Consider the following 15823-nt stretch of genomic DNA (forward strand, 5'->3'; position numbering starts at 1 on the left):
AATCCTTTGCATAAGAGGACAGTGGTTTGATTTTTCTCTTATGGTCTAACCTCAGTGACTTTATTTCTCATTTTGCCCCCTTAGGATAATCACCAGCCCCCTCTCAGAACTCTTGGATTGCCTCTGCTTTGGGCTTTTTGCCATCTATCCTCAGTGCAAGGTGGAGAAGTCTGCCCATCTCCTTGTGTGTGGCTGAGGGATGTGTTGGTGGCAGGGCTGGCTGGGAGCAGCTCTGGGTCACTGCCCCAAGGTGTGGGCAGGGCACAATCCAGAGGGAAACCTGGGCCATGCCGAGCTGGGCTTGGGATCCAGCCCCAGCCTCTGGATGCTGAGCAAAGCCAGGGAGAAGCCCAGGCAGAGACAAGCTGCTCCTTCTGGGACATGGTCCAAAGGTGCCAGGCAGGCTCAGTGTCCCAGCCCCAGGTCCAGCAGGGAGGGACCCTCTGGGGCAAGAGGAGCCATTGGAGAAGGGCTGTGCTGAGCTCCAGCTGGGAGCTGTGGGAATGCTGGAGTGGGGCAGAGCCCTGGGAGAGGAAAATGTGCTGGAGCTTCATGCCACCAGCACATCAGAAGAGTTAATGGCAGATGTGGTTGTGAAAATGTTCTGTATTTTTAGACAACCTTTAATTAAGACACTCTGTATGTAGCAGCGACCAAATAATATGCTGCCACTTGAAAGCTGTCAGGAGGGAAAAAGTGTACAAAGCTTCCTGATGCAGCCCTCTTTATTTTTATCTGAAAGTGAATTAGGAAACCTTTCCAGTAACAATAACTGTCCTTTCACATGAAATGATTTATTTAATGCACACTGTAAATACTTCGGGCATCTATATGGATTTATACTTAACCCCTTTCACTTCACATTGTTTAATCTAGCCTTATATTAAAAAGATTACATCTGAAAGCTGAATGGGTTTTGTGATCCCAGCCTTTTCTTCTGAGACTAATGTTTTATATAATTATTTTGATACAGCAGATTTTTTTCCCATCCTTTTGTTAACCTTTGTGTGGTGTGAATAGGCCTTTCAGGGATTTCATTTGGATTAAATGAAGAGAAAACAAATGTACAGGGTACAATTCTGTTTCAAACTTAAAAATGCCTTCATTAATAGCATATTTATTTGCCTATAGGGTTAGAAAGATGTAAAATGATAGAAAGATGTAAAATGTAATAGAGCACTAGTTCTTGCTTTGATATTGCAGAGATAAAGTTTATCACATAGAACTGGGCTTGACAGAAAACTGTGAGATTTCAGTAAATCAAGATATAACAAATCTGAATAAATTTTATAAATATCATTTCAACATTCTTATAATTTTGATACCCATCACTGTTTGGATAATCCCACTGTAAGTAGTAATTAGATTAGATTATTATTTAGCCAAGATATTGTGCACACTTGCAGAATTAAATTGGTTAATATGTATAAACTGCTCCCAGCCTGCCTCCCAAGCTGTGCAGAAGGATGACCAATACCTGCACAGGCTGGGAGTGGAACACAGCCTTAAAAATTGCAACAGCAATAAATCTTTGTGCAGGTGGATGTCCATTTCCAGACTTGCTCTGTCACCTGTGGAATTGCAAAAGCTCCATGAGGCAGAATCAGGCCCAGTTTTGCTTCTGCAGGGCAGATTCTGTTCAGCTGGAAGTGCACCCGGGTGGAAATGCTGGCAGGTGTGCTTATTTTCTGGCTTTTCAATTCATTTTCAGCATGTCTCCTTCATTCTTGTGTTTTGTTAATTTTATTGTCGGTAGATGCTTTGATATGCTAATGTGTCAGGAGAATTTGCCAGCAGTTGCACAGGGGGAGGCAATGCCTGAGCCTGGAAGGCTGCTCAGGATGTTCCTGCAAGCCCACATTATTCCACATCACAGCTAGCCAATGCCATCCTGCTCTCTGCTGTGTACCTGTCCCCAGCTCACTGAAGCCTTCTGGGACCACCTCATCCTCACTGAAATTATGCAAAGCATCTAGATAACACAATAATGTATATTCCATAGTAATACGAGTGAAGAATGCTATGGATATCTGTAGTCAGCAGTAATGCCCAGAGAAATTTATCTTGGGTTTTCAGATTCTGGCTCTTCTAGGCTCAGGTGTAAAAGCTCAGTGGAGTGCTCTCCATGTGTGGGAAGGATGGCAGGAAAAGAGCTAAGTGTGACAGGTTTTGAAAACAGAGGGGCTGAGGTATGTGCAGGTCAGTTGTCCCTTGTGCATGTGGGTATGCAGTGGTTTTTGAAGTGTCCTGCATATGAAGAACACCAGAAAGAAAAAAAAAAAAAGCAGCAGAAGAAAGTCCTATTGCCAAATGCACAAAATCATTATTATTTTTTAATTCAAGAGCTCTCTGTAGTTCTGTAAGCTTTTTTTACCTCTCAAACCCTTATATCTTTATCAGGCAAAGGACAAATGATCTGATTATCCTGTTTCCACAGGTGCCTTCTGACACACCAATACTTTGCAGTGGATTGAAAACCAGAAGAGGAAGAAAATGGAGGATCCATTTCTCATGTTATTTTTCAGAGAATATCCTCTAATATCTCTGGGAATGGTGCTGCATATCACAAATATCAGCATCTGAACCAAATCTGATATTGTTGCTCACACTAAATAGCACTCAGTTCTGGAGTAGACCTACAACAACACTTGAAAGGTGTTAGCCACAAAAATGCTACCTCCCAAAATAGTTCTTCAGGTTGTGATATGCTAGAGCCAGAAACCAATGAGATGAATAGTAGTGCAGGTGATAATGATTGTTACCAGGCACATGAGAATTTGACCCTGAAAATCTCCCTTTTGAGCACCCTGTACTGGTGGTTACCAGAGGTTAAATGAATAATATTTCAGAAAGACACATTTTGCACAAAAGTTGATTATTGTCTCTTGCACTGGCTCCTACAGGAAAGCCTATGGTCAAAGCTGTAGGCACACAAGCCCTTCTTCAGGGCTGATGTTTGAGCCCCAATAAGAATCAATTTATAAAGTACAGTGCTTTTATTTCAGTGGCAAAATACCCAAACTGTCCTCAGCAGTGTTGGTGTGCCTGGACTCAGAGCATGCTGGTTCCCTGCACCACCCAGGCTCAATCAAAATCCATCTTGGCACATGGAAAGGGGAGGAAAGATAGAAGCACATCAAACACTGGAACAAAGAGACACTGTCCCTGCCAATTTTGGTAAAAATAAAATAATAGATGTCAGTGTCCTGGGTGGCTAATGAGTTGTGATGGATTGAGAGACCTTCATTAATTTTCTGTGGAGGTGAATAGCAGAGACCAGCTCCTGATGTGTTATTGCAGTGTAACCAAGGGGTGGACCTGTGCCTCAGACACATATTCATGAGCTTTATAGAGATTTTTGTGAGATATTTTTGCTGCAGCTGTAAAACCCCCTCAAGAAGCCGGCTGAAAACTTGCCTTTTGTGAAGCTGCTGCCATCAGGCTCAGAGCTGGCTTTGATAACACCAGGGCCAGTTGGGTGTGCAGGTGTTGCACCTTGCTAAGCTGTTACCAGCTGTGCATGAATCCACACACTGTGACTAAGGCAGGTATTTCTCCTGTTGTCACCTGAGCTGTGAGAGCAGAGCTGAAGGAAAGGGGTGTTGGTCACGTTGTGTTCTGGCTTCTCTAGCCAGCAGCCAGTCAAATAGCTTCTTAGAAGGAAGCATCTGCTCTAACAGCCTCAACTGCCTGGTTAAAAATGACTTGGAAGCTTGCAGGCAACTTTAGCAGGGTGATACTGAATAAAAAAAGCTATTTATGCTATTTTTCAGCATTTGTTTGATATCAGAGTGCTCAGGTTTGACTCTGCATTACATTTCTATGGAGTTGAATATCAAGAGGCTTTGTGGCAGCTGAAGGTGATCTCTAGAAGCCCCATGGCTTGATGTGATTCAGTTGTGGGATGAGCCTGTACAGGGACCACTAGAAGCCTGAGTGCTTGCTGGGTGAGGGGTAGAGGTGTGGGGTGGCGTTATTTTTCCTTTTTTCTTTCCTCCCCCACCTTCACCTCCTTTCATTTTCTTCTTCCTTCCTTGCAGGGCTGTATGGTTCAGCTGGGTTTAAAAGCGATTTGCCATGTTCTTTCTGCCTTTATCCAGGCTGCAGTATACCTCTGAGGATACGCTTTTTAGCTGCTCTTTATTCTTATCTCTAGGAATTTTTTTCCTCAAAGAGAAGCTGTAGTGATTTTTCTGGCAGGATGTTGCTGTTGTAGCAGCAGAGGGCTGTGGGTCCTCACCAGAAATGTCAGCCCTTTGCCATGAGGCAGTGAGTCTGCATCTGCAGTGCTTCTGATGTGAGCTATCATGGCTTGGGGAAGAGATTTTGACAGGAGACAGCACTTTAGAGGGTAAGTTAAAAGCATTATGCACTTGCTTCACTAAACTGGAAACACACTTTTACTTACAGTACCTGCTAACAAAGAATTGCAATGACTTGTCTTCATTTAGAGGCTTCAGTCTTGCACTGCACATAGCTTGGGAAAGGAGATGTGTCTAGAGATGTGCCTAGATATGTCCCTCTAATAAATATTGCATGCCTCATCCCAGGGTGTCTTCCAGTAAACCTGAGAGGCCTTGGAAACCAGTTCCATCTCCCTTACCCAGGTGGATAGGAACACACCTTATTTCCAGGTGGAAATTAGCAGACCTTTGCTGAGCCAAAGAGGAGATGTTTTTTATCTTTCTAGGCAAGCAACTACAAGGAAACAGCAGAGGATCTACCTGGAACTGGAGGTATCTTTATCACAGCTGGGTATTCTCCATGTGTTTTTGGTGAGTATGAGGTTGTCCATGTCTGCCCCAGGGATGGTGGTGCATACATGGTGGGTAGGGGATGATCAATGTATCCTGTTCTTTATCTTTGCCCTTCAATTTCCTTCATGGCTGCATCTGATCAGCAATGTTTTCTCTCACCAGATCTTCAGTGATCTCTTTCTTCTGTTCAGGCTGCATTTAAAAAAAAAAAATTGATTCTCTGAATTCCTTCAGCCCCTTTGCCCACACAGATAAATGGTTAAGAATAGTTTGCATGATGCTGTACTGAGCTTCCCACCTTGCTGCCTGCACAGGGCTCCCCTCCAGCCTCCAAAGCACTGTGGTTACAGCACTGTCATCCTTTTCTGTTGTGCTGAGAGCCTTTGTGCCGTGAGCTCCTTGCAGCAGAGAAGTCTCTTGTCGTGCTTTACCTTGTGCTGTGAGCTGATGTTCACCCCAGTGTAAATGTTTCTGCTAGCCTGGGTCACCAGATGGGACATGCCATACTCCACACAGGGACACTGCCCTTCCACTGGCATCGATTACATGAGCTCACGGTCAGGGAGACAAGGATTGACACCGATGAGTGCCCGAGGAGAGGAGCTGAGCTCTGAGCTCTGCTCTGGGGAGGCAGCACAGGAGGGACAGCCACCCCCGGAGTGTGGCTCCCTCCCTGGGCTCTCATCTTCCACTTTCCTCTTCGGAAATGCAACCCTGGAAAGGAACTCGCAGTAACAATTCTTTTTTTGTTTGTTTGTTTGGTATTTTTTTAATTGCATTTGGCAAGTGGTTAGTAGCCATATCACCTAGTCTGCTTCTCCAAACGAATTAAACCAGATTTACTGGTGCATTTTTCTTTTTTAGCTGTGTCTTCTTCATTTGATACGTACTTACTTTAATTTTTTAAGAAAAGAAAAATAATTTTTCCCTATTTTTTGGCAGTGCCTATAAACCCCACACACGGATCTGTCTTCCTCTGTGTTGTAAAGACAGGCAGCTTGGAAGGACTTACAATATAAAATCATTTCTGCTACATCTTTGTTAATCTGAAATGAGCTTTCTGAGGCTGAAGCTTCTTTTTTCTACTCATTTATAGGGTGCTGGCTGTAGTGGGATCTCAAGCCTGTGCTTTACAGGAGCTACTGGATATACATCACAGCTCTGTTTTGTTTCATGGGTCTCTTGATACATGAATTGCTGATTAAGACTTTTCAAATTGTTTGAAAGAGCTCTTAGTGCTGCGTTATCTATTTATGTGACCTTTCTACTTGCAGGCAAAATATTTTATCTCCTTTTGAAAAAGCATCAGTTACTAAGGATTTTTAAAAGAATTTTAATTTTTCAGCTGCAAAATTCTCCTTTAAGGATAGTCAGGAAATGGGTACCTAATCAGAGTGCTTGGGAAATGCCAGCATTCTATGGCTTATGGTCACCAAATGAGTTCTGTAGAAACCACATGTGTGGAATAGGCAGGTTTTGACTTTCAAGCCCAGGAAGGACATTTGCAATTAGATTTTTTTTCTGGGAGGTCTCAGTGATCTTTGAGAGGTGACCATTGATGTAAGTAATTAGAAATTTGGTGTTGCTTGGTGGTGCTAAATGAAAATAGGCTATTAAACAGGTTTTACTGGAAACAAATTATGAATAATTATCTCCTGAATAATCAGAAACATTAAACTGTAAAGAATAGATATGTCATTAAAAAAAACCGAGAGAGATGGGATCAAAAGGGATCTGGAATTAGCATTCCTCATTATTTTAATGCCAGAACATGCTTCTGTATTATTAATAGATGTTAAAGCTGCTGCAGATTTTTCTGACTCCATTTCTACAGCTTGAAGAATCATAATCATCCTAGGGCTGAATATCCCTTTCCTAACAATGGCACCTGTTTTACCTTCCTTAGTTTGTCTCTCAGAACAAAAAAGGTCCTGTAAGGTCACCTTTGGCTCAGTCCATAACCAGGGCATATTTTCTGTAGTTTACTCATCACAGTCGAGGCAGACAAGCTCTGAAATCTTTTGAAAATTGAATAGTCAGATAATATTTTTCCCTCTCTTGTAAGCATTTCACAGTACACCATTTTATTTCTTACCTCTTTTAATGGTATTTCCTTCCAAATGCATTTTTCTCCCTATGTAACATGTCATTGAACTACAGAGCATTTCAGCCTGGACTTTCCCCAAGTATTATGGCCTATTCCCAGCCAGCCCTGTAAAGTCGACTATTATTCCTCATAGCAGGGTTTAAAAATAATTGCCCAGCTCCCTTTAAAAAGAGGCAGTTAGATGATGATTTAGTCCAAAAGGCGTATTTATCTGTGACAGAGCTGGGTAATGATCAAGATCTATTTGCCTATCAGGCCACACTGTGAGTGTGATTATTTCCATGTGCTGGAGGGACTGGCAGTGCACCCAGGGGTGCTGAGTACTCGGGTGCCCATCCCCAGCCCTGCCCTGGCACAGGTGAGCCCTGGCCTGGGGTGCCCCGAGCTGGGGGTTCAGGTGATGCTTGAGCAGCAGGGCTCAGGCTGGGTGTAGTCACTGACATAGCTGAGAGGTAATGCCTTGTGGAGCAGTTTTGGGAAGGAGCATTCCTGAACATGCACTCCTGAAAACCTTGCAGAAGGATGATGAAATGTCTGGGGAAAGCAGCACTCAGCTGTGTGAGTGCTGTTGGGGTTTTTCTGGGTTGCTGTTTAACAGCTCTATTTTATTTGAAAGAAATGCCTGCAGTTTGGATCTGATGTAAAGCCCATTGAAGATGAAGGAAAGGCTAATGTTGCATTGAGTGCACTTTGCTAATGGTTATTTTAAAAGACTTTTTTTTTCTCTTGGTTTATAAATTAATTCTCTTGGTCTTCTTTTTAATTGGTGAGACAGAAATTTGATGGGCTGAGTGGCACTAAATCATTCAGAAGGTATTTAAAAACTGTGTTTTCATGGAGAGGTGGGGAATATTATCCTTGTCTAGTGCACTGAACTAATCCTGGAAAAATAACAGAAATTAATGTAATAGGAGGACATAACCAGGCAGCCACAGTTCAGAACAGGTTGTTTTACTTGCTTGCCTTGTGATTCTGTGGTAGAAATATGGGATCAGGTAATAAAACCAGAACACACTCCCACTTAAATGAATGGAGCCATTCATTTCAAAGACAGCTTCAGGGTTTTTAAGCTAGCAATGTAACTGACTGAATTCCCTACAGGCAGATGAACCAGTGAAGGAAAAATGTACAGAATAAGGATTTCAGGTTACAAGCTTTAGTCTGTTGATTTGGTATGTTTGTTTTGTTTTGGGTTTTTTTTCATTTCTCCTTAAATGCTGAGGCTAATTGCCCTGATGGGGGTGGGAAGGTGATGGGGAGGGGAGAGCTGGGTTTGTTAGAGAGGATGGTCTTTGTCACCACAGCCTTCAGTCTGCAGAAGCAACTGAACCCCTACAGCTCTGCAATTCTGAAATTAACCTATATCCAGTAAAACGTAGACTGCCTTTTTTTAGGTGTGTGGTTGATCCAACAAGAAATTTCTGAGAGTGAGACCAAAGGTCTTGCAATAGAAACAATGAAACAATATTATTATGCTTTAATATAATAATATTTTAGGAAAACATTAATAAGCTGGTTTCTCTGCTGGAGGCAGGTCATAAGATAAGGGTTTCTGGAGCACTTCACTCCTTCCAAGTGCTGCTCTGTGAATAATAGCATCTGTGATGCTGAAGGCAGATACAGAGGGCTCTTAACTTCTGCTATTTCTGCAGGAGGCTGGTCTTGACTGTGGGAAGACTCCCACTAAAGACCAGAAGAGGCTTCACATGACCCTTTTCCCCATTCAGGATAATGGTGTTTTACTCAACAGGTTTTGAAAGGAGGGGAGAACACATCAAAATAGACCATTGCAGGAAGATAAAGGCATTTCAGATAAGCACATCTGAAGGATGTGACTCTCCCATGGGAAGGTCAATAGCAGTGCAGAAACATGGCATTACCCTTTGCAAGTCCAAAATGCAAGCAGTGCATCATCCTCCACACCCTTTAGGACCTTACTTAAATTTGCTTTGTTCGTGATTGTGGGGAGTGGTGGATAAGTGGATACTGCTTCACGTTTTTGTCTGAGTCACTTGGTCTGTCCCCTTCAAGAAGGGGAGTTGGCAGGGTTTTTTGGATCATCTAGAATATGAATCAGGGAGAAGGCATCCCACTTCTTCCTGGAGAAAGGAAAAATTATCTCGTGCAGTGGCAGCAGAGAACAGGAGGTATCCAATGTTGGTGTCACTCCAGCTTTCCCAGCAGCCTGTCCCTGAGTTTCCCCAGCCTTATGCCCATAAAACTTATTTCTAGAATATCTAATGGTTTTTCTGCAATATGAGCCCATCACTCTTTGTTTTATCTGCTGCACATGTGGTGGAAAGATGCTCTCCTTCCTTTTGGAAATGAAAAAACTGTATGTATTTATTCATATCAGTTTCTTGTCATTAACCTCCCTGTTTCAGCCTTTTTTATGTCCCTCCCTTCATTTTCCTTTGTCTCTTGAAAACGAAAATCCTCTTTTCATCAAAAAGCAAAACCAACTGGAGGAAAGAACCCTCTGAATGTCAGATGAGTTTTGCAAACCTTCGTGCAGCGTCACAGCCCTTTGTCTGTCTGCTGTGTTTAGACAGCAAGCTCTTCAGAGGAGGGGCTCCTTTCCTGTGTTTGTACAAGTGCTTAGCAGGCTGAGGCCCTGATAGAGCTGGGCTCCTTGGGGGCTATCGTAATGCACAATAATAATGAACCATATGTTGGGTTAGCCAGGGAAATATTCAAGCAGTAGGCAGATTTTTCCCTTAATGAACCAGGTATTGCTGAGACAATGCAGACCATTTCCCCCTCTATCCCACTAATAATACGTTTCACTTCTAGAGGAAGTAGTCCTAGGGATAGTGACGTGTTTTAAGCTTTGTGGGCCTTATTGTTAGTCTCTAAATGTCTACAACATATTTAGAAGAATGTTTCTGGAGTATTTTGCAAGGCAGGTTCTCAAGGAGTTATCAGTCATGCTCCTCATGGGGCAGCAGTTGTGGTGTGGGGACAGCCCTGCTCTCAAACCTGCCAAATATCTTGACTTGGGCTCAGCATCCTGCCAAGCTTTATTGCATTTTGGATTACTTTGGGTTTGGCTCACTGGCTGAGCAAGCTTTCATCAGTCTGTGAAGAGCTGCCCAAGTGTACCCTCAGCAGCTACACACAGTGATCAGCCCACTTCAGGTAGGGAGCAGCCCTGAAGTGATCAGCCTGTTTTGGAGGGATCTGTCAGGTGTCAGCAGAATTGGCTGGTTTTGCAACTAGATGGAAACCCTGATTTTTATATGTTCTTTCTGTCTTTCTGTCTTTCTGTCTTTCTTGTCTTTCTTGTCTTTCTTTCTTGTCTTTCTGTCTTTCTTTCCTTTCCATAGAGGTGCTATCACCATGTTATATTTCACTCTTACCAGTTCTGTCTTATCATCATCAAAATATTTTGAGCAAAGTTTTAGGTGTGTAACAACATTTAGAGATGTTGATATTGAAATAAAGCATTTAAACTTTAATTTTTTTGGAAGAAAAAGCTTGCAATTTTAATTTCATAAATGTTTTTCAAATTGTCCTGAGTTAAAAGCAAAAGGGACACAAGGTTATATTTAAAAACATCATGCTTAAAAGTATTGGAAAGGATACCAAGATGACACCTTAAGTTTTAGCTCTCATATTTTTCAGATTCTGTACTGCATTAGCATATAACTCTGAAAGAATGTTAGCAAGTTCTCTTCACAGTTTAATTAGACAAAACAATCCTTTTGCAGCCTGAGAACCAAGGTCCTCATCACAGCTTCGGGCCCAAGGAAGTGCAAACAACAGTGAATTGAGGGGAGCAAACTGGGAGGATGGGACCAGAGCTTCATGACCTAAAGCTGTAATTGGACAATTAACCTCAATGTGCAAATAGACCAAAACTTATAAAAGTGTGAAAACTCGTGACCCATTGTCCACCTTGGGTGTAACCTTGGACAGGCTCTTGTACTGCCCAAGGTGTATCTTTTGAAGGCTTTTTTAATAAAAATCTACTTTATTCCTTTAACACTAAGCTGGTGAGGATGTTGATGCTGACATGGTCACCACAGCCACCCTGCCCCGGTCTGGCTCTGCTGGGACAGGGGTGTAAATCTGCTGCAGCTGCCTGAGGCTGCACCTCCCTGCTGCCAGGGCTCAGCTCAGCAGGAATCACTGGCAACAGGAGGAGGGAAATAGAGGATTTGCTGCTTGGTAAATCCTCCCACTTCCCTCCTCCCAGTGGAGACATTTGTGATAATCATGGAGAGCGCTACCACTCCAGCCTGCAATAATAACCACGGCGCAGCGCTCCGCCGTAATTGCCTCGTGCCCAGGGGAGGCACAGCACTGCTTTCCTTTTATCATTGTCTTCTGTGCTGGGCTTGGGTTTTGCCTTCTTCTGTCAGTTAAACATTGCTCCACATCATCATCTTGATTTCCCTCACCAGGCAACACATGGGGTTATTTTTAGGTGGGAGAAGGGACGTGCAGGGCACCGTGAGATGCTGGGGTCGATATCTATGAGTAAATTCAAACAGAGCACGATCTGCACGGTCCTGTAAAGTGCAGATCTGTTTGAATTGAGGGAACTATTTTAGTGAATTTATTGTTGCCTTTGATATGCTTTTTATATGTTCTTGTCAGAAGCTGAATTAAAAAAAAAAGTGCTTCAGTTCAGTGTTAGGCTGTAAAAACATAAAAATCTGGCAGAGAAAGACCTGTCAGCATAACTTTCATCATGTTTCAAATCCTTACTTTGCCACATCTGCTCATTACATGAGACAGGCAAGAATTCAGAGCAGCTGAGCTTTGAGAAATTCTGTTACAGAAGGTAACAACTGATTAAAAGGTCAGGAGATGGCTTCCAAAATATTCCTATGGCCTCTTAGGTTCATGAATTTCAGAAGTGGCATGCCAGTAGACCACATTGCTGCATGTGTTTAGACACAGATTAGGCTGAGGAATGAATTAGACTGAGGTGTAAAATAACTGAAATGTAAGCTGTGCAGCAAATGTACTTTAAAAAAAGGTTGGTGTTTTTGTACAATAAAAGTAGAAAAAAGACCATGGACATTTTGGGAGCACAATGGGTGAGATCAAGCATGGAAAGGTAAAGTTAATGGTGCTGGGCCGATTCATTCTAGCTGATGACCTTGCCTATGGGCTTTAACTCTGTTACTTGGTCAACAAATGTGATTGTAGTTATTATGTTTAAGAGAAGCTGTGGATCTTCAGTCAGAATGATCTTTGCTTTTGTTTTTACTCTATCTCTCTTTCCATCTGCAATACAGTCTTGCTGCAAAAGCTCTGTTGGGCTGCATCTCCCCTCTGCTGTAAGTGGGCTCTGGAGGCAGCAGGGCAGTCCCAAGGAGTGGGTGGGTTCCCCCTGTGCAGCTGTGCTCCCTCGGGAAGCTGCTCCCAGGGACGAGCAAAGGGCTGGCTCCCTTCTACTGCTCTGCCTGAGCCTTCCTGGCTGCTGGAGGCTTGTAAAGTCCCTGCAAAGATTCTGAGATTAGAAGAATGTTAATTTTAGTTTGATGTATAATTTTCTCTCTTAAAGAGATTTTAAGCAAAAGAAAAAAGGCAACATAATCCAAGGAATCCAGAAGATGGGGATTTAAAAAAAAAAGTCTCAAGCATTGTGCTATTGGCTAGTTACCATAACAAAGCAAGCAAGGTGCTGGTTGTGTATTCGTCTGGTCAGATGATTTCATAGCTCGTGCACAGAGGGAAAAGGCTTTATTCAAGGCAGTTTACTGGCTGGATTTTAAGGTCTTTAGCCTGAGTCACCAGGACAAGTAACTTCACAGCTGGATGGTGTCGAGGCCACTTATAGCCCTCCTGTGGCTGTTGGGTTTTAAGTGGTGCTGCAACTGTGTTGCAGTTGCAGTATCCCCTAATAGATAATATTTTAAAATGTACAAAGATACATTTGGTATAAATATAGCTCACAGCATGAGGCACTGAATAAAACATTTCTCTTCACTCATCGGGGAGGATCATGCATAACTTACTCTTGGATCTGCTTCATCACTCAGGCGTTGGAGAGTCACCCCTAATTTGTGAAAACATATGGCTTATTCCACCCTTCCACACTGAGAATTCATTCGAGGCATGCTTGCCTGCAGTCTTGTGTTCACCATCTGGATCAACCTTCTGCAAGTCGAGGTAATTGGGAGTTACGGCAAGGGGGAGCAGGGAAATGCGTTCCTCCTCCTCTGCTAAAACGGGAGGACATCTCTCCTGAATCTTGGCTTCATTACAGCCTGATAGACTGAATCTCAGAAAAAAAAAATAAAAATCATGGACCAGGCAAATAGCCAGGTTACTGAAAACACATTTTAGCCAATAACTATGAACTAACAAATAATTTAACTTATTTTAGACTACATCTTGATTAACTACCTAGCAACAGTGAGTGAGGGAAAACTTGCTGTGGCTCCAGTAAGAAGCTGTTTGGTATATCACAGATCTATTGTCTGTCATACATCATACCTCTGGGTGGATGGAAGCCTTGAACTCCCATTGTTCCTGTTCATATTTGATGGAATAGGCAAGTCTTAGACTACATATGCCACAGTCAGGCAGGAGCTTTCCTTGGAAAAGCAGTGTGTGGGTTGTTCAGGTTGTACAGGCTGCATTCCTAGAGCATCCCCCAGGCTGGGCAGCCCACAAAGACTTCTGATGGGAATTGTCATTGCAAACCACCAAGGCTTTGCTCAGTTTTACTGCAGTCCTTCAGCTGCCTCTGTTGAACCAGTAGCTCATTCTGGCTTGGAATGCAGAGTCTGAAATGCTCAGTTCTGCTCTGAGGTGTTTTGTAATGCCAATGCTTTCTCACTCTACCATGGTCCTGACTGTGACCTGGTATATTCCCAAGCAGAGAAGAAAGTTATTATTGGCTTAAGTCATCCTTATGCCATGGGAACTGGTTGCATGCTGTAGCACTGGTAACAGTTAAAGTATTTTTTTAGAAAACCAATTACAGCTTTAGCCTGCACTGTTGTACTGGTACAGAGCCTTTGTGACACAATCTCTGCTTCTTTCAATAAACATAATTTCATCCAGTTTCTGAAACAAGATTTCATTTAAGTTAGTCCTGGATGAACAACAGACACAGAACTATATGTCCATCAAAACTGAAAACTAGAAAGCTTTCTTATGATGTTGTAAGCCCCTAATGGTCCATTTACTGTCTGTGTGTACAGCACAAAGTCTACAGTTAAAGCTGCTTTCTGTGCCCAGCTTCTCCAAACTGTGTGATTTTATCACCTGGAATTACCAGCAGCCCTTCTCATCTACTGCTCAGGTAGCAGAGCAGTGTTCATCCAAACTGTCTGCATGGGAGTTTACTGGAGTTTGCCCATAGCTTGTGAATCCAGCCAGAATATTTAGGCAGGGAATGGGTCATACAGGGCTAAACTGGGGTTGGGGTTTGAATATGATTTCTTTCAGGTAGGTGAATTCTTTTTTTTTATGTTGGAAAGAGCTCTCTGTGGCCATGTGCACATCATGATTTGTAAAGATCTATCAAATACGGGAAAGCAGCTCCACTTTAATTAATTTAACCCCACAAGTCTCTCTGGAGCAGTGCCTCTGGTTCCCTCTTTGACACAGCTGAAGGAGTTTGTGTGGATGAAGCCTGTCCTGGAGGCCACTGCTGTGGGTTTGCTTTGAAGACATTCTGGTGCAGTTTTTGGGCAAGATTTCACTACTGCTGCCTTAAGCTCCAGGCAGGTTTTGCTCTTCCAGGGCTGGCTTTCAGGTCCTCCTGGGTCTGGGAATATTGAACATACACGAAGTAATATATTACTTGTTTCAAAGTTGAGAGGAATATAAAAATATTCTGCACTGGCAATGCCTGTGAATAGCTTTCACAATTTCCTCTCCTCACCACCCCCACGTATTCCGTGTCTCCTGTGCGTTTCTGCAGGAATGCTGTGCAGGGATTTGCGTTGGCTGCAGTTGGCTGTGTCCTCCATCACCCAGCTACTCCTTCACACCCCTGTGCATCCCAGGGAATCACCCAGCACAGCCTGAGCTGTGAGAGAGAGACAGAGGTGAGTGGAAATATTTGGTGCCTCAGGACAGTGAGATCTTTCTTATTGCTCTGGGGATACTTGGTACATGAGCATGATTACAGCCTGGGATCAGTTAAGGGTATGTGTGACAGGATTGTGCCTGTCCTGGTCTACCCTCTTAATTTCCTTCTTTCTTAATCATAGTGTTCCAAATTATTAAAACAGATTAAAATGCAAACTAGCACCATAATCAAGCAGAATGTAATAGCTGGTTTTCATGAAATAACATTAAAATAAAAGATAAATAATTTATGAGTAAGTCTCTCATCAGCTTTGGATGGCTGTAAACCAACACTAACGAGCTACTGCCCAAACCTCAGGAATTAGTGCAGGTTCTCCTCTCCAGGCCCCAAACCTGTCCCAAGTGATAAGATGCTTCATATGCTTTTCTTTAGCTATCTTATCTTAGAACTTTTATGTGTGGAGTTTCAAACTTTAAAATGGCCTCATTTATATGAATCTGAAGATTTACAAGGTACTGAAATGTTCATTATTTTGCAAATGTAAGTTTTTATTAATGAACTCTCACAAGCCACCTACATGCCTGGTTAGTCATACTTTTGGTTTATAGAGAGATACAGCAGGGGCAACAAGAGGCCATGCAAAGCAGGAAGGAGGATTGACTCTGGCTTGGCTACAGCCCGGGCTACCAAACACACAGATACTGGATTATTGGTATTTCTGATAGGCTTTGACACCAGCACTTTCAGTACTTGCAGAATACCACTGAGACAGGCAGGTCATAGCTATTTGAAGTTGTTGGATTTTTTTTTTTTTTTAAGTTTAATTGAGCTGTAAATAAGCATCTGTACTTCCAACATAGAAATGAGACTGAATAGTTTTGATGAGCCTAATGAATGTTATCTCTAAAAGAGTATGAGTCTGTTCATAGATATAAATTTGATAGACTGAATAGCCCG

The 15823-nt window shown here is 42.7% G+C and overlaps 1 long non-coding RNA gene across 3 annotated transcripts in view; it reads left to right on the top strand.

The window, feature by feature from the left end:
• The first annotated feature begins 1538 nt into the window (after positions 1-1538).
• Positions 1539-15823, top strand: part of LOC148222245 (uncharacterized) — a 233191-nt gene continuing 218906 nt past the window's right edge. For all 3 annotated transcript variants that reach the window (XR_015806529.1, XR_015806530.1, XR_015806531.1), the window contains exons 1-5: positions 1539-1675; positions 2438-4351; positions 4691-4775; positions 12861-12990; positions 14756-14882. This is a non-coding gene — a long non-coding RNA (uncharacterized LOC148222245). The remainder of the gene's footprint in view (positions 1676-2437; positions 4352-4690; positions 4776-12860; positions 12991-14755; positions 14883-15823) is intronic.

This window comes from Sturnus vulgaris, chromosome 13 (assembly GCF_052056855.1).
Source record: "Sturnus vulgaris isolate bStuVul1 chromosome 13, bStuVul1.hap1, whole genome shotgun sequence".
In the NCBI taxonomy this organism is placed as follows: Eukaryota; Metazoa; Chordata; class Aves; order Passeriformes; family Sturnidae; genus Sturnus; species Sturnus vulgaris.